This window comes from Acanthochromis polyacanthus, chromosome 6 (assembly GCF_021347895.1).
Source record: "Acanthochromis polyacanthus isolate Apoly-LR-REF ecotype Palm Island chromosome 6, KAUST_Apoly_ChrSc, whole genome shotgun sequence".
In the NCBI taxonomy this organism is placed as follows: Eukaryota; Metazoa; Chordata; class Actinopteri; family Pomacentridae; genus Acanthochromis; species Acanthochromis polyacanthus.
The window spans coordinates 1661374-1681279 of NC_067118.1; the positions used below are offsets into that span (position 1 = coordinate 1661374).

General features: G+C 39.2%; 1 protein-coding gene across 1 annotated transcript in view; it reads right to left on the bottom strand.

Annotated features, from left to right (window-relative positions):
• LOC127534586 (NACHT, LRR and PYD domains-containing protein 12-like) overlaps window positions 1–19906 on the bottom strand; it is a 286575-nt gene that overhangs the window by 165833 nt on the left and 100836 nt on the right. The window lies entirely within an intron of this gene.

The following is a 19906-nucleotide window of genomic DNA, read 5'->3' on the forward strand; positions in this document are numbered from 1 at the left end:
TAAATCTGTCTTCAAAAAGGAAGTCAAATTATGTTCACCGTGATTTAATATTTAAAAGTAATAAAGTCTGAGGGTTCTGCAGTATCTTTGCTGTTCCTCAGACTGGGTTCTTCTGGACAAAGACCTCAGATGTTCTCCAGATTGTGGGTCGATGCTCTCATCACCACTCTCACCTTCACTCCCCACATCTTTCCCAGTTAATCCTTCAGCCCTCAGTACTTCTCCAGCTTCTCGTGGTCTTTCTTTCTGATGTTGCCGTCACATCTATCACCAGTTTCATTGAGCAGATGCTTTTATCCATCTGAGAGTAGATCCAACACCAGCAAGGATCTAGTCAGGAGGAAACAACCTGGATAAGAGCCATAAAACAAGTTCAGGTGTGATAATAGGAGCGTGGTGTCTACAGGCGGTGCACAAGGTCAGAGGAGTTTTTTATTTCTTGCATTTTGCATTCTGTCAAGTGCAAATGTGTTCAGTGAAGAGCTGGTTTTAATCTTTTCTTAAAGACTGAGAGGGACTTTGGGAGGTTGGGAACTTGTTCCACCACCAGGGAACCACAGAGGAGAAGAGTCCAGCTATCAGCGGCCCTGTTGAGGTGGTTGGATCAGGAACCTTCTGTTGGATGGAGGGAGTGTAGACCTGAATGATACAGTACTGGTAATAAAAACACCTTTGATTGCAGAGGAAAATGTAATTCCTCTGTTTCAGTCTAGCCTGTTGGTTGAACCTATTTTTTCTGCAGTTGCCATAACTCAGACAGATGAAAGCAAACGGTTGTGTTATTTATGTTCTGATTTATTTGTGATGAGCCCAGACATTATTGTATTGAGTGTATCTGTGCGTTTGGTTTGATTTAATCCTGCAATCTGTGCAGAAGCGTCTGATCTTCTGGTAGATGTTAATTCTAAACAAAGTCAGGAGAAAAACTCCCATCATGATCCAAACACGTTCATGTGTTCTCTCTCCATAAAATGTAGATTAAATGTGGTAGTGTTCTACCTTTGGTTCACAACACCAGCTGTTGTTTCAATGATTACAAGATGCCCAAAACATCCAGCAGATCTCCGTCTCTTTTCCAGTGTATAAACCTGGAATCTGTGTGGAACAGTTGAGCAGTCAGCTGTGTAGAAGAACATAGAGTATTTTTATTTATAAAGTATTTCTAATTTTCAAAGCATCACTCTGAATGTACAGAAGCTTTTGATGGTTTTCCTGCTGCTGGATGCCTGCAGGTTTTATTAACCCTCGTGTCGTCCTGCAGCTCAAATTGACCCTGAAGGTTTGAGAATGTGGCAAACAAAAATATTTTCACAGTGAAAACTTCCACATTTTCACCATTTTTGAACATGATCTTGTGGGAAAAAAGAAATGTGAAAGAAAAATGTTTCTTAAGAACATTCACATAAAAATCAACCAAAATCCAGAGAAATTCACTGGATTTTGGTAGATTCTTTTCTGAATGTTCTTAAGAAAATATTAGAGTTTTACTGATATATATACCATGATTTAGGTATTTTTAGGATTTTTTTTTTTTTGAAAGATTTTACTCGTTTTTTTAATGTTGACAAGATATTCTTGCCAAAATTCGGGGGATTTATTTTTTAACCAAATTTTTAGGGAATTTTTTCAGGAATTACTGGAATTTAGTTTTCTTCCTGAAGTTTTGCAAATTTCAGAAATTTGGGAATTTTGTTGCTGAATTTTTGAAAATTTTTTTTTTTTCAGACAGGAAACGCTATTTTTTGGTGCCCATAAATGAAGACAACAGGAGGGTTAACAGTTAACAGACTTTAAATTAATTTTCTGTGAATGTTCTTAAATAAAATTATTAAAGTTTTACTTTTATATATGTAAAATTTTAGATATTTTCAGGGTTTTTTTTAAATATTTTGTTAATTTTTTGAAATATTTAAAAGAATTTTTTGCCAAATCGGGGGATTTTATTTATTTATTTATTTTATTTATTTTACAAACTTTTAAGGTAAACTTTTAAGGAATTTTGAAATTTTATTCCTCAAAGTTTTTACAAATTTTCAAAAATTTGGTTAATTTTTTTGGGTGAATTTTTGGATTTATTCAGGTAGGAGGGAGCTGTTTTCATTGTAGTTTTGATATTTGTGCGTCAGAGTTTTGAATTCCATGAAGCGATCTGAACAGCGGGTGATGTGCTGTTTCTGGCTGGTTGAAAACCAGACGTGCTGCTGCATCCTGGATCATCTGCAGAGGTTTGACCACGCCTTCTTTCTGCCGTTGTCCACCAACATGATGTCTGGTTGGTTAGCCACCACCATGCTGTCAGTCCTGGATCTGGAAGTCCCACAGGATCTGGTTTGGTCGTTCTCCACCAACCTTGGGAGATACTTTCCACGTGGACATACTTGGTTACAGATGTTCCTGTTCACGATGAATGCCACTTGGTTTTGGTGCTCCATGCATGTTTTCCTGCCAGCATCTTACACTACTTTGTCCTGAACTGTGGGGTCCTGCTGGTGTGGTAGATTTCTGCCTCTATGGATCTCATGCTGAGTTCCTGATCTTGCGTGGCCATGATCAGCCCTTTCCAGCACTGGAGGATCTCCTGACATCATCCACTTCCTGTATCTGATGGTGGTACATCACACTATGACGGTTGGGTCTCCTCTTCTGTTGTTGAGGCGTTTGCTCAGCAGCTCGTCCTTGGGGCTCCATCTTCAGGATGTGTTCCTGGATCTTAGCTGCTTTTTTTTTGGTAAATTCTTGTAAAACAAAAATCCAAATTATATTGACCACTATTCAATGTTCTAAAGCATAAAAAGGAAAATATTCCAAGAAGGTTCAAAGCTTCATATTGGCTCTTCATAAACATGTAAATATAGTACAATGATAAACGTATAAAGCAGGTCTGACTGAGGATGGAACATGTTTGTAGGAAAAGAAAACACAAAAGAAGTTTAAAGTTCATGTCAAAGATGGTGAGTTTGTTCTGACAGACAGGAAAATGTTTCTGGAGTCTCCTCAATGTTTGAATTTTCATTTTCATCCATTTGTGGCTTTAAAATTTCATATTTTTGTCCAAATATGTTCCTTTGTGTTGCTTGTTGTCTTTCTGAGTCACATGTAGAAATCCAGCCTCTAAACTATAAACAGTTTGACCTGATAAAACTGCAGCGCTGCCAATAAATGAACATTAACTGTAATTTAATGAGCTCTATAGAAAGTGGTGTGTATAGACGGACAGCTGAACTTTGACTCTGCGCTAGAATAAAGAGGTTAAAGAAGAGGGGAGGAGTGTAGAGCTGAGTTTGTAGGAGGGACCATCATTAGAGAAGTGAGCAGTTCCTGGTTTGTCAGAGAAGAAAGAAGAGAAGCAGCATTAAAGCATCAGAGCCTCAACATGAAAGTCTTCCACACTTTTTTCTGTTTCCTCTTCATCGGTGAGTTCAGTCACTTCTGGTTTCTGTTCATTGTTGATCTTCTCACACTTATTTTCTGCATTTCTTTAGAGTGGATCAGGAAGTTTTGCACCTCATTGAACAGTTTTAAGTGAGAACTCTGTTCCATGTTGTTGGTTTCTTTATTTAAACATGAAGTTAACAGTCAGATATGAGTCACTGGAACATGCAGTTTATTGGAAGTTAACATCTTAAAATATAAACCTGTGAGGATATTAAAGGTTCAAACAAGTTCATTAGTCTGCAGATTACCTTTTTGGTTAGTTTCACTTCAAAATTTTCTCCAGAATTAACCTAATTTTGTTTTCTTTTTTTTGCATCTTATTTAAATAATCTAGTTTAGTGCTACTAGTTGACACTTTTTCCCACCATTTCCTAAAGAAGCTAAAGAGGAACAGAATTGCAGAATTCCAGTAAACCACTGACAGCAGCTGTGTTTGTGAAGCAACACATTAAAACTTAACTTCAGCAGTAAAGATAGAATCAGCAGATGAAGACGTCTGACAGAAAATAAAAGAACAAACTAAACTCCAGGTCCAGTCTGTAGCTTTTACTTGTGAGCTTTTAACAGCGTCTCAGTTTCCTTTTGCTTCGTTCAGTTGTCAAAAAGATAAACTTTACTGATCATCAGGTAAATTCACACATTATAGCAGCTCTGAAGACATAAACAGAAGCAGAAAAAGTGAAGACTGATGGATAGAAATGAAGCAGAAACCATGATGATACATACAGGGCCGGACTTGGGAAAGAAATTCAGGCCGGGAGATTTCCAATCAGTCAGGCCACTTCTGCCACCGCAAGGGTTGTGTCATGTGGGATAATGCAACAAAATTTTGTTTTTTTTCCTTCCAAAAATATGCCTTTTACAGTTATGTTATAGCAATTACAACACTACTAAACAGACAGTAAGTCTATTAAACACAACCATAACGACAGCTCCATACAGTCCAGAACTTTTCTCTTCTGTAATCTCTTCACTATCCTCACCAATTTTTCCAATGTTTTCCTTTTTCCTATTATTTATATAACATGTGGAATTAAAAAAATATATATTATTTTGTCAGTAAATCATTTAGATGTCAGCTGGTCATAGCTAATAGTATATGCAAACACCAATGTTCATTTTATTACTGAAAATTGTAAGTCAACTGCCTATCCTACCTGAAGAGGGTCTCAAACGTTTTCAGGCTTCCTGCAACCCACCTGACACATGTGGAGCTTATTTGGGCCAGACTCACCATATTTTATGCATTAAAAGTAGCATTACATTTCCATCACCATGTAAGAACAAAGGTGTAATAATTATTTGATTCATTTCTCTACAAATATTGTTTAATGGTCATCAATATTGCACTAAGTATTTATCAGTTTTCAAAAACACTGCAGTAATGATCAACTGAAGCAGACAAGGTGGATCAAAATCACACAAACTTTAGTGAGATCAGGCCCCCTGCTGTGATCCAAATAAATAAGTTCAGCAGGTGGCACATTTCAGCTAAACATAGCTAAACTAAAAGAATTGGAAATAATAATATAGAAAAAAATAAAGTGATAGTATTTAAAATACACATGGCTTCAAGAGAAACAATCTTAAGTAGACAACAAGCAATACAGTATATATCCAATATCCTCAATTAAAAATACAATTATTTAGTTTTGCACACCCATCCCTGTAGTCACTTACATATGGGTTGGACTTGGGCCCCAAAAATAAAGTGCTGTTACTTATTTTAAAGTGGACATGGCCTCAACAAAAACAGCCTTAAAATATTAACAAGAAAAGTACAGTATACATCCAATATTTTCAATAAAAATACAATTACTTAGTTTGGCACATGCCCTCCCTGATGTCATTCACTGGGTCAGGAACCAGCTGTGACTTGTATTTAAAATATATAAACGCGACTTAACTCAACCCTAAATGCATGGATGCCTTTTTTTCTTATGGCAACTGGCCACTTGCTGTGACTCACTTTTGTATGGGTTAGTATTAGCATAGGCATCAGTTTAGGGGGGGACGGTGGGGATGTGTCCCCCCCACTTTTTGTCAGGGGTCATTTTGTCTCCAACACATTCAAATTCTTCACATGTAAGCCGTTGTAAACCCAGTTATTTTCAGCAGTATAGAAAATTCCCACGCTCTTGAACGCACCATCCGCACTCGGCGGAGAGTTACACAGACATGCAGCACACCTTCGTGAGTTTAAAAAAAACGTGCAGATGCTAAATTTGCGCCCGTGCCAAGTGGAAGCTCCGACCAGAGGCGTGCAGGGGCAAAATTTCGGCCCGAGAGAATTAGTACTATAGCGGCCCATAGACCCTTCTACTTGCATATACCGATAGCTCAACAGGTTGATTCTCCGCCTCTGGTGTGTTGATTGTGAGTTCAAGCCCAGCTTGTGGCATTTTGCCGCCGTTCTTCGACATTTTCTCAAAGTGCTGTGGTCTCCATCCCCCCCACTTTTAAAAACAAACTGACGCCCTTGAGTATTAGGACCCACAGTTATTAAAGCACTGCCTTATACCAATCATTTTTTATTATATTTTGGCCTTTGAAGTCTGATGATGCATTTGTGAGAAGAACCGACCGTTTGTAAACTTACTTGAAGTAGCAGCATCATTTATTTTCAACGGTACACTGCTGGACCTGGGCGGGGGTTGATGAAACGTGTGTTATTTTATAACACTTTGCCCCTTCCTCCTCGAGCAACCTTTTTTTCTTCTCCATCTCCCTCTCATGTCCACCTTTTCTCTTCGTCTTTTCTCGTTTTTTGCCGCCAGCTTTCTCAGGGTGCTCCATAATCTTGGCTCCTTCCACTCTCTCTCCTCACCGCTCTGCAGTGCATGCTTCCCCGTTCTCGCTATGAAGGGGCGGGCCATAAAGCAACTAACCAATCATGGCACGTTTCTTCTAAAAAAATGTCACTTTGACCAATCCCTATCCTTCTGATTTAGAGCTCAGAGCACGTGCTTTGTGTGAGTGACAGGAGGGTGGGCGTGTACTCTGTAAGGCTTCGAGCGCTGCTGTCTCTGGCCTGTCTGCCGAAAAGCCGATCAACTTTTTTTCATTGGCCTGCCAGTCCGTGGCTGGCCTGTCCAGGCAGGCCAATAAGGAGGCAGGCCACCGGGAAAAGTCCCGCCTCTCCCGATTGCCAGTCCGGGCCTGGATACATAGAAACATAAAAATAATTAGTTTTATTGGACAGTATGATATTTTATATAACATGATGGATGATTGTATGGATAAGTTAAATACAGAAGGTGCTTAGAATTCGACTTAAACAGAAAATTTAAAAAAAATAAGTTTTCAATTTAATTGACAGAAATATATCATCCTCAGACTGCAGCATGTTACAGGATGATGTTAGTAACTATTGATTATTTATCTTTTTAACAGCACTGCAGGATGGAAATGCTGGACTTTTCAGTGCAGACGGTGGAATCCACACAGTAATGGAAGGAAAAGACATCACAATTGAATGTCCATTTTCTTGGTCTGGACATAAAAAGTTTTTCTGTAAGAAATACTGTGAAGAAGGAAAAATTCTCATTGAAACAACAGAGGACACAGCTGAGAATGGCAGATACAACATTAGATATGAAGAGGACATTCCTGAGTCAGGTTACCTTCTTGTTGTAAGATTCAAACAGCTGAAGAAGTCTGACTCTGGTTGGTACAGATGTGCTTTGGGAAGATCTTTCCTTCCAGATTTATCTTGGGATTTGAAGATTGTTGTCACAGAAGGTGAGTTTTTTTGTTTATTTCTGTGATTCTGAAGGTGTAAAGAAAGTGTTAATGTATTTAAGTAAATATCGAGTTCTTATTTTCATCAGTTTAGTTGTAAAACATGTAGAAACCTCCACCTGTTCCTCCTGCAGACTCTCTGAATATTCATATATTCTATTTATCTGAGTGTTAATGAACCTGTCAGTTCATCTTCCAGCAGTATGGTCAGGATTCTGATTATTTCACTGTTTACAGCTTCAACCACTTCACAACCAAAGTCCACTCTTCCAACTTTTCCACCGTCAGCGTTTCTCCCATCATCCTCCACGGCAACAACACCAACAGAAGAGAGTTTGAGCTCCACTTCAGGAACATCTAAACCTCCATCATCCTCCTCTGAAGACACTGGGAAGCAGGACTCATTTTCACGTATGTGGTCAGGTCATGAATAAAAGTTTCCATCTACTTGTAAAGACCAAATATATAAAATTAGTTTCTAGTGTCCAATTTATTTATTTTTATTTTTTTATTTAACCTTTATTTAACCAGATAAAAGACCTCTTTCACAAGGTGACCTGGCCAAGAGAGGCAGCAGCAAACATCAAGTAACAAAAAACAGACAGATAAAAATAACAACAAACATTAAAATATTAAATTCAAGCAATTAAATACATAAAATACAGGAGTAATTTTTACAGTAATAATACAGGCACTGTTCAAATGATTTCCGTTGTCAATATCTTAAAATAGAGTGGAAGGTTTCCAATGAAACTAATTTTGACAATTTCAGTTCAGATTGAAGGGCATTCCAAGCAGAGGCGGCAGAGAAACTGGAAGATTTTTTACCCGTTTCAGTTCCAACACGAGGAGCAGAGAGATACAAAATGTCATGTGATCGTATGGTATAATGGCTTCCAGTTCTCTGATGAAGAGTGCACAAAAAAGTGGGACCCAAGCCACGAAAAGCCTTATAAACCAGAGTCGTCCAGTGTGTATATCGCCAAACATTCAAGGAAGGCATGCCAGCTTTAGTATACAGTTTGCAGTAGTGGGTGAGGCAGCTGCAGCCAGTGATAAACCTCAGAGCTCAGTGGTAGACCCGAGTAAAGGACAGTAGGTAGCTGACTGAAGTGCACATGTACACAACATCCCCATAATCAAGTATTGGCAAAAAAGTAGCTGACATCAGAAGCTTCCGAGCTCTGATGGAAAAGCATGACTTATTTCTATAGTGGAAACCGAGCTTCACCTTTAGTTTAGAGATCAAGTTTTTGACATGAACTTTAAGAGAGAGGTCCTCATCAATAGTTAATCCCAGGTACTTTTAACTGGTGACCAGTTTCACCATGGACAGTTCTAATTGAGGGAATATCCTCAAACCGAACATAAGAATGTGAAAAAAGCATCAGTTTGGACTTTTCTGCATTTAAAACCGTTTTCAATTTTTCCAGATGAATCTGCACTGCATCAAAGGTGGACTGCAAGAATATGACTCCCAACGACTCCTAGAACTCTGAATTTCCTGTGATGGAATCACTGAATCTTTGTCACAAAAAACAATCATATATTTTGGTTCTTTCATGGATTTATTAATGATCTTCTGGAAATTTGATGAAATCTGCTGGGTCATAAATACACATACAGCAACTTGAATTATTAGTTTTACTGGCTAGATGTAGAAAGTTTTGTTCACTGAAATTGTCTTCGTGGCTTCTTAACTGTTCATAAGTGATTCTGATCAACTACAGCTGCTGACTCCTCTGATCCAGTTTAAATAGAACCCATTAGATCCACTCATTACACTCAAACACTACAGTGGGAAAGTCTGAGGAGCTCAGCAACGATCCGAAAAAGAAAATGATTGACTTGAACAAGTCAGAAAGTCACTTGGAGCCATTTGAAAGCAGCTTCAGATCCTAAATTATCTGTTTGTCAGAATAAAGTTCATGGTCCAGTTGTGTTACTGCCACCATCAAGAAGAAAACACAAACTATCACCTGCTGCTGAGAGACCATTGGTCAGGATGGTCAAGAGTCAAGCAAGAATGATGAAAAAGCAGGTGTGAATGAATGAGAAGCTGCTGGAACACAGCTGTCAGTGTCCACAGGGTTTTCCATCAACATGAGCTGAGAGGATCCATGAAGAAGGAAGTTCTTCCTCTAGAAGCAGAACCTTAAAGCTCCACTCAAGTCTGCTGCTGATCACATGGACAAAGAAAAGACCTTCTGGAGGAAAGTTCTGTGGTCAGATGGAAGAAGCCTGTGAAGGTTCTCAGTCATCCAGGTCATCTTAAGGTGAAGGGTTTAGTTCAGGCAACTGGACTTATTCTTGTGATCTCATCCGAGAGGCTTCTTCGGTTCTAAAACTACTTAGGAGAGTCCCAGGTGTTTAACCACTTGAGGTGGAGGTGGGGTTAAGGCTGATGGTATCTACTACAGGGCTCCAGACTAACTTTTTTCCTAGGAGCACAGTGGCCCCTCACTTAAAATTTTAGGAGCGCAAGCAGAAAATTTAGGGGCGCATCCTTGTATTCCTTTAGCTTTAACCAGTAACGACTTCATGAGCTTCTTTACACATAAAATAGTTATGATTAGAGATAAAATTAATCTGGCCCTTCCTACAAATGTCACAGATGCTTTTGAATTGGCTGTTAGACCTGATGAATCTTTAGAATTCTTCACTCCTATATGTCTCTCTGAACTCATTTCAACAATTTCTACATCCAAACCATCAACATGTCTTTTAGATCCTATCCCAACTAGACTCTTCAAGGAGATTTTACCTTTAATTAATTCTTCAATGTTAGATCTGATTAATCTCTCTCTAGTAACAGGCTATGTACCACAGGCTTTTAAGGTTGCTGTCATCAAACCTTTGCTTAAAAAGCCCACTTTAGATCCAGATGTGTTAGCTAACTATAGACCAATATCCAACCTACCATTTCTCTCTAAAATTCTGGAAAGAACAGTTGCAAATCAATTATGTGAACACTTACAAAGGAATAATTTGTTTGAAATGTTTCAGTCAGGCTTCAGAGTGCATCATAGCACAGAAACAGCTCTAGTGAAAGTTACTAATGACCTTCTCATAGCATCAGATAATGGACTAGTCTCTATACTTGTTTTGTTAGATCTTAGTGCAGCGTTTGACACAATCGACCACAACATTTTATTACAGCGTCTAGAACATTCAATTGGCATTAAAGGGACAGCACTGGACTGGTTTAAATCCTACTTATCAGATAGGTTCCAGTTTGTGCATGTCAACAATAACTCTTCTGAGCATACTAAAGTTAATCATGGAGTTCCTCAGGGTTCTGTCTTAGGACCGATACTTTTCACATTATACATGCTTCCTTTAGGCAATATTATTAGGAAGCATTATATTAACTTCCATTGTTATGCAGATGACACACAATTGTATTTATCTATGAAGCCAGATGAAACTGATCAGTTAGCTAGACTGCAAGATTGTCTTAAGGACATTAAAACCTGGATGACTTTTAACTTCCTACTGCTAAATTCAGACAAAACTGAAGTCATTGTATTTGGCCCCAAACATCTTAGAAACTCGCTTTCAAAGCAAATAGTTACTCTGGATGGCATCACGTTGGCCTCCAGTACTACTGTGAGGAATCTTGGAGTTATTTTTGACCAGGACATGTCCTTTAACTCACACATAAAGCAAGTCTGTAGGACTTCCTTTTTTCACCTGCGTAATATTGTAAAAATCAGGAACATTCTGTCTCAGAGTGATGCAGAAAAATTAGTTCATGCTTTTGTTACTTCCAGGCTTGACTATTGCAATTCCTTATTATCGGGTTGTCCAAATAGCTCTCTCAAACATCTACAGTTGATCCAAAACGCTGCTGCGAGAGTACTGACAGGAGTTAGCAAAAGAGATCATATTTCCCCTATACTTTCTTCTCTTCACTGGCTTCCTGTTAAATCCAGAATAGAATTTAAAATCCTTCTTCTGACATATAAAGCTCTTAATAACCAATCTCCATCATATCTTAAAGATCTGATAGTACCTTATTATCCTAGTAGAACTCTTCGCTCTCAAGCTGCAGGCTTACTTGTTGTTCCTAGAATTTCTAAAAGTAGAATGGGAGGCAGAGCCTTCAGTTATCAGGCGCCTCTCCTGTGGAACCTGCTCCCAGTTTGGGTTCGGGAGGCAGACACCCTCTCTATTTTTAAGACCAGGCTTAAAACGTTCCTATTTGACAAATCTTATAGTTGGGGCTGACTGGGTGACCCACAGGGGTTCGGCTTGTGTCTTCATTGCACAGCTGACTCCCTCTTGGACGTCCCTTCGTTCTGCCCCTAGTCATGCTGCTATAGGCCTAGGCTGCTGGGGGACTTTTCTTGACGCACTGAGCCCTTCTCTATCTACCTTTACATTTAATATGTATACCGTTATTGCAGTACATTCACTCTGTTTGCCCCTGTGCTATTTCTCCGAGGGTCCCTGGTCCCAGAGCTGGATGCTTCAGATCTGCGGTTGATGTTCCACCAGCTGGTCCAGTCTCCACCATGTCCACTGTGGGATGCTGCCGCTGACCTTCCTCCAGCCTTCTGCTTCCAACTCCCTTTTTCCACCAGTCAACTCTGCATTGCCTTCACTATACTGTTATGCTAACTTACATACTGTTTGAATTTTACTGCTAGCTATATATGGAGTATGTTTAATGTCAGAGCCGTACATCATAAGAGTAAATTATGAGTCAGTTTTCAATGTTAGCTTATACTTTGTCTGTGTCACATATCCTGTCATGCATGTATCCAAATGTGTGTTGTGTTTTCCTTGCTTTCCCACCCCTCCCTCTTCTCCCATCCCTCCCCCTTGCCCTCTTCTGTCCTTCTCAACCCGCCCGGCCAGCAGGCAGATGGGTCCCCCCTATATAGAACCGGGTTCTGCTCGAGGTTTCTTCCCTGTTAAAAGGGTATTTTTCCTTGCCACTGTCGCCTTTGGGCTTGCTCTGGGGGTCAGGCATTTGGGTTCTGTAAAGCGTCTTGAGACGAGTTGACTGTAATTGACGCTATATAAATAAAATTGAATTGAATTGAATACCAAAGTCGATTTGCAAAGTAAATATTCACATTTCCTCTCAGTTTCACTGTATTACTGATAAATACTTGCATAATAAATGCAGAAACTATGTATTAAATTCACATTTTGTTGTGCAGCACTTGACACAACATAACAAGAAAAGCACTCAGAGCACAGTACTCCACCAAGGCTGTCCATTTCTTCTGATCCTCCTCGAGATGGTTCTGCTTCTTTATTGAAGTCCAGTTGTGTTTAATTAAACTGATTGGACTTGATTAGGAAAGGCACACACCTGTCTATATAAGACCTTACAGCTCACAGTGCATGTCAGAGCAAATGAGAATCATGAGGTTGAAGGAACTGCCCAAGGAGCTCAGAGACAGAATTGTGGCAAGGCACAGATCTGGCCAAGGTTACAGAAGAATTTCTGCAGCACTCAAGGTTCCTCAGAGCACAGTGGCCTCCATAATCCTCAAATGGAAGAAGTTTGGGACAACCACAACTCTTCCTAGACCTGGCCGTCCAGCCAAACTGAGCAATGGTGGGAGAAGAGCCTTGGTGAGAGAGGTAAAGAAGAAGCCAAAGATCACTGTGGCTGAGCTCCAGAGATGCAGTCGGGAGACAGGAGAAAGTTCCACAAAGTCAACTATCACTGCAGCCCTCCACCAGTCGGGGCTTTATGGCAGAGTGGCCCGACGGAAGCCTCTCCTCAGTGCAAGACACATGAAAGCCTGCATAGAGTTTGAAAAAACACATGAAGGACTCCCAGACTATGAGAAATAAGATTCTCTGGTCTGATGAGACCAAGATTGAACTTTTTGGTGTTAATTCTAAGCGGTATGTGTGGAGAAAAGCAGGCACTGCTCATCACCTGCCCAATACAATCCCTACAGTGAAACATGGTGGTGGGAGCATCATGTTGTGGGGGGGTGTTTTTCAGCTGCAGGGACAGAACGACTGGTTGCAATGGAAGGAAGGATGAATGTGGCCAAGTACAGAGATATCCTGGAGGAAAACCTCTTCCAGAGTGCTCAGGACCTCAGACTGGGCCAAAGGTTCACCTTTCAACAGGACAATGACCCTAAGCACACAGCTAAAATAACAAAGGAGTGGCTTCAGAACAACTCTGTGACCGTTCTTGACTGGCCCAGCCAGAGCCCTGACCTAAACCCAATTGAGCATCTCTGGAGAGACCTCAAAATGTCTGTCCACCAATGTTCACCATCCAACCTGACAGAACTGGAGAGGATCTGCAAGGAAGAATGGCAGAGGATCCCCAAATCCAGGTGTGAAAGACTTGTTGCGTCATTCCCAAGAAGACTCATGGCTGTACTAGCTGAAAAGGGTGCTTCTACTCAATACTGAGCACAGGGTCTGAATACTTCTGACCATGTGATATTTCAGTTTTTCTTTTTGAATAAATTTGCAAAAATTTCTACATTTCTGTTTTTTTCTGTCAAGATGGGGTGCTGAGTGTACATTAATGAGAAGTAAAATGAACTTTTTTGATTTTGGCAAATGGCTGCAATGACACAGAGAGTGAAACATTTCAAGGGGTCTGAATACTTTCTGTACCCACTGTAAATGCTGAATCTTGTCCTGAGGTGCTGGCTCTTCTGTGTTGGGCCATGTGTCTGTGTAGAGATTGCTTGGTCTCACCAATGTAAAGATCTGTGCAGTCCTCACTGCCCAGGACTGCGTAAACTACATTCTTGAGTTTGTGTCTTGGTGTTTTGTCCTTTGGTTGAACCAGTCTTTGTCTGAGTGTGTTTTCAGGTCTGAAATGAACCGGGATGTCATGTTTGGAAAAAATTCTCCTCAAGATCACAAGAATAAGTCCATTTGCCTGAACTAAACCCTTCACCTCAGATGGAAGAAAAAACTGAGCATAAATATGATTGGAGGAGGGAAGGTGAGGCCTTTAACCCCCAAGAACACCAAACTTACCATCAAGCATAGTGGTGGCAGTATCATGCAGTGGGGCTTTCTGGAAGAGCTTCTGGACTGGTAGCAGACTGTATGTTGGATTAGTTCCGGACTTTCTAGGGACTGGTTTATGTTTGGTTTCAGTCTTGGTTCTCCTGGTTTTGGATGTGATTTAAAGTTGTTTTAGGATTTATTTTACTCTGGATCTGGTCCTGGATGAGGACTGGTTTCAGACTGTCTTTGGTGGGTCTTGGAATTCTTTTAGGAGTAGTTCAGGTTTTGGTCCTGATTTTGGACTGGAAATTGTCTTTTTTAGGACTGGTTTTGGACTTTTTCTAAAACTGGTTTCCATTTTGGGTTTGGATTGGTTCCAGACTTTATTTCGACTGATTCTGAGCCCTTTTTGGACTGGTTTAGGTTTGATTTTGGTCCCAGATTTATGTCTTTTTTAGGACTGGTTTCTGACTGGTTTCAGACTGTCTTGGGTGGGTCTTTCTTGATCCCAAGAACACCAAACCTGCCATCAAGCATGGTGGTGGCAGGATCATGCTCTATAGAAGTGGAGCTTCACACAAAATAAACGGAATAATGAAGGAGGAGGATTACCTCCATATTCTTCAGGAAAACCTAAAACCATCAGCAGAAGGTTGATCTTGGACACAGTTGGATGTTTCAACAAGACAATGAGCCCAAACACACATCAGATGTGGTTAAAAAATGATTCCATAAGGGTCGAATGAAGGTTCTGGACTGGTCTCCCAAAGTCCTGATTTTAACCCATCAAGAATCTGTGGACTGATGAAGAAACAAGTCTGAGTCAGAAAGACAACAAGTTTAGTTGAACTGAACCAATTCTGTCCAGAGGAGTTAAAGATAAACCAGAAGGTTGAAACCAGAAGAACCAAACTGAGGTAGAAATGGACTAATTTATTCAAATATTAGAAATGATGTAAACATATTTTTGACCTAACAAAGTTTGTCATATTTCCAGAAAACCTTTGTAAATCTATGAAGGAACCAACATACATGACCTTTGAGTTTTGAGTTTTCAGTGTTCTAGGAGTCATTGGGAATGATGTAGATGGTCTTCTAAAGTGGATGGAAACTTTTATGTACAACTGTGTACCAAAGTGTCAGAGTTAAACAAACCTGTTCTCCTGTTAGCACTCCTGCAGATCTGCAGCTTTCTGTGGGTCTGGTTCTGGTCGTCATGATCTTCATATTATCAATAGCTTTGCTGATTTTCTGCAAGAAGAGAAGATCCACCAAACCTAAAGGTGAAGCTGCAGAAACACACACAGCTTCCATCACTTCATCACTGATCACTGACTCACTGTTTTCTGTCACATCTTTTTGTTGTAGACCTCAGGTTGTGTTAAACATGTTTTATCACTAAACCTGATTGGATTGAATCTTCGTGTCACTCTGGTAGTTTGGTTTTAGTGAGAATCTTGGGTTTGTTGAACTTTGAGTCTCATAGTAAAATCCTCAGACTAGTTCTGTCTTCAGTTATCAGGTTTGTTGGTGACTTAAAGCTGGAAATGAAGCTACTGCTGGCAGTTATGGAGCAAAAATAAACATGAAACCAGATGGTATCAGTTCCGTCTTGTGTTGAACGTTTCATGCATACATGAGGTTAAACTGAGACCATCAGGCAGCAGTAAATAAAAAGAACAGGAACACTGTGTGGTTGTTTTGTGGGTTATTATCTCCTAACTAATCTTTAGAGTCACAGCTCCTCTTGCACTGAGTTTAGTTCCTCTGGTTGTATTTCCTGAAAACCACCTTTCATTATCATGTGTAATATTACTTTACTATTTCAGTATCATCCAGTATCACTTCTTACTTTTCTGTTCTAGGTCTTGTTTTAACTGCTGTATTTTCATTTTAATGCATCATACTTACATGTTGTTGTTCTACTGTTAGACACTGCATTCATTCTCATGTTGTGTCGTTTGTTTTTTATTTAGTGATCAATATCTTGCACAAGAAAGAAACTGTAACTTAATTTAACTTAGCATAGCTCAACTGAACTTAACTTAGCTTAACGTAATTGAGCTTAACTTAGTCTAATATTTGAGGACTTTATTTTCTGTTTTTCAGGTCCTCCTGCAGAAACTAACCATGGTGAAGTCACAGAGGTCAGTAAATATGAGACTCCTGAACTTCATTAGTGTTTGTGAAAGCAGAAGTTTAACACAGACTAAACTCTTCATCTTCATCTTCCTCCTGCAGTCCAGTCGAGTGTATGATGAGATCAGAGAGGACAGACAGATCAGTTCTCCTCCTGTGGAAACATCTTCAATTTACTGCAACACCAAATACACCAAACCAAACAGAGCTGAAGACACAGACGACTACAGCTTTGTCAGCTTTCCTGCAAGCAAAGTAAGTAACATTTATATGTGTGAAAACAATGAAGTTAGTTATAAATATGGATAGATGATGTTGTAATACTAATAATCACACTTAATACTGCAGATGTGCCATTATTTGTTGGATTTATGATATAATTTGATATAATATTATATAAAAATGACAAATTTGCTAATTCAGTTTCTTATTGCAAGAATCTGCTGTTAATTTGAGGAGAGAGTTTTTATATGTAACTCCACATAAAAATCTTGTAAACATTTCAATAAAATTCAAGGATTTACCTTTGAATACAATAAAACCACAGACAATAAACTAATACTTATGACTGCTAAACCCTGCCTCCCCTACCTGAGAGACCAGAACTTCCTTAAGGTAAACCAAAAATTCTCCTCCATCGTGTCCCTGAACTCCTCCCACGCCTGAGTTTTTACTTCTACACCTGCTGCAGCCTCACTACATGTTTGGGTTTACCAGGTCTGTCTGATGGCCTTCTATCAGATCCAACTCACCACCAGGTGGTGATCAGTTCACAGCTCTGCTCCCTTCACCCGAGAGTCTGAGACATAGTCTGATGATATCACTACAAAGTCGATCATCAACTTTAGGACTAAGATGCTCTGATACCAGGTACAATGAAAAGCCGCTTTATGCTCATATTTGGTGTTAATCATGACGAGTCCATGACTAGTACAGAAGTCCAACAACAGAACACTGTTTGGGTTCAGTTCAGGCAGGTTGTTCCTTTCAATCAACCTCCTCCAGGTTTCTCCATCATTGCCCACATCAGTGTTGAAGTCCCCCAGAAGAACGATGGAGTCCTGAGGTGGAACCCCTTCCAGAAAACACCCAGAGACTCTAAGAAGGCCAAATGCTCTGACTGTTGTTTGTGTTTATTTTCCCTCTGTAACATGTGACCCTCTGGTTCTCTGGGTAGAACTCCAACAAAGTGGTGCTCAGCAGGAGGATTGTTAGTATCTCCACATCCATCCAACACCTCTCCTTCTGGGTAACTTCAGAAAAGTAGAATCCAACCCCTTTTTGGGAGTTTGGTTGGCGGTCTCTTGTTTTGTGTGGAGATGAGTCCAACTATATCTAGTCGGTACCGCTCCACCTCCTGGTTTTCTAGATGCTGTATGAGCAGAAAAAAGTCTTTCAGGACAAAACAAAACTTTTCTGAATCTTAAGTCTGATCTTCTTGTTTTCTTTCAGGCTAAAGACGACTCCAGTGAACTCGATTACACTGAGGTGGATTTTTCCAACGTTGCTGCCTCCTCTCTCAACAGCGCCCCCTGTGGTGATGTAGATAACGTCCTCTACTCCACTCTTCAGATGAATGTGAGATCTGCCAACATCATCAGAGAAGCTTCAGCTCCTCTGTACTCTACTGTTGCTCTACATCGGTAGTGTCTTTAGATTTTAGAACAAACTCCATTGTGTCATAACTTTGTTGTAGAAACTGTTGTTTATTCTTAAAGGATAATTCTGGTTTTATTTCCTTTATTGTGGCTCTTTGGGTCATGATAACTTGACTCTCAGAACCACAGTAGACACATTAATAGAAAAAACATCAGGATGGAATAAATCATCCTTTAAATATTTTGGTTAAATATATCGTAATACTTTTGGTAAAGCTTGTTGTTTTTATTAAAGAGTAAATGCGTCCTGCAAAGTTCACACTGTAAAGTTACTCAGGATATTTATTGAAATGCACTGAATCCCTGTAGAGGATAAAAGATAAGGAAGGCTTTATTAAACATTTTCTTAAAATTTTAAGACATTTTAAATATATTTTTGGACATATTTATGTATTTGGATATTCAATTCATATTTACAGATGAAATTATTATTTTTTTGACACTTCAGTAATATTTGGGGGGATTTTATTATCATCTCTTGGACATTTTATAGATATTTTCAGACATGTTCTAAATTACATATATTTTTATCGATTACATTTTATTGATTTTAATTTTAAAATAATTCAGGATATTTCATCAATAATCTTGAACATATTCACAAGAATAGGATATTTTATAAATATGTTTACAGACATGAATATTTTTGGACATGTGAATGTTTTTTGCTGTTTTATTCATGTATACAGATATAAAAATATTTTGGGGATATTATTAGTTTTTTAGGGAAATCTTTATATATTTCTGTACCTTTCATTAATATTTTCAAACATGCTAGAATTACTGTTGTTTTATTTTTCAATAACATTTTTCAAAAATTATTACCTCTTTTAGGAATAATATAGTCACGCATTTATTTTATATTTTTAGACATTGCATGAATGTATTTGGATATTTAATTCATATTTACAGACTAAATTAGATTTACTTTGGCATTTCAATATTATTTATTATTTCTCTTCATCTTCCTCCTGTGGAGACGATCTACATCAACGTCTCAGAGGTCAGTAAATATGAGACTCCTGAACTTCATTAGTGTTTGTGAAAGCAGCTGATTGAACAAACTAAACTCCTCCTCTTCATCTTCATCTTCCTCCTGCAGTCCAGCAGAGTGATTGAGGAGATCAGAGAGGACAGACAGATCAGTTCTCCTCCTGTGGAAACATCTTCACTTCAGCCCTCCTTTAAGACTGAAACATGAAAATGCTGCACTTTTCCTTCAGGACTCCTGTAGAAACTCCTGCTTTGCTTCTGTGTCTGCTTTTAAAGCTTCCTCAGGTGTGAAGAGTGAACATTTATTTCCTGTGATCTCAGCAGAAACTCACCTTTTGTAACTCTGATCTGAACAAGCTCCTCGTATGAATCAGGGAAAGATTATCCTCCTTCTTCATTATTCCATTTACTTAAAGCTCCAGTTCCACAGAGCATGATACTGCCACCTCCATGCTTGATGGTAGGTTTGGTGTTCTTGGGATTTTAAAAAGACCCACTCAAGACAGTCTGACACCAGTCCTAAACCAGTCCTAAAAAGGTCTAAAACCAGGACCAAAGTCAAACCCAATGCAGTCCAAAAATGTTCAGAACCAGTCAGAATACAGTCTGAAACCAGTCCTAAAAAGTCATCAACCAGTACAAAATCAGAACCAAAGCCAGAAGGACAATGGAATCTGAGGTTTATTCTCTTTCTTCCCATTTTCTATCTTTACAAGCCGTCGTCTCGACTTTTAGAACGTACTTTCATCCATTTCTTGCCTCCAACACATTCTAAGTTATTTCCTAAAAAAATCACAAAGATCCAATTTCATGATCTTAGTTGTTTAGACTTTAATAACTTCATCCATTTCTTTCCTCCTGAAGGTTAAATCACTTCAGCAGATGTTGGTTGCAGGTTGTTTTCTAAAATAATCTAGAAATTCAACTCTTAATGACATTCAAACTAGAGCACAGACGACATCCACAACACTGTCTGGGATCAAAGT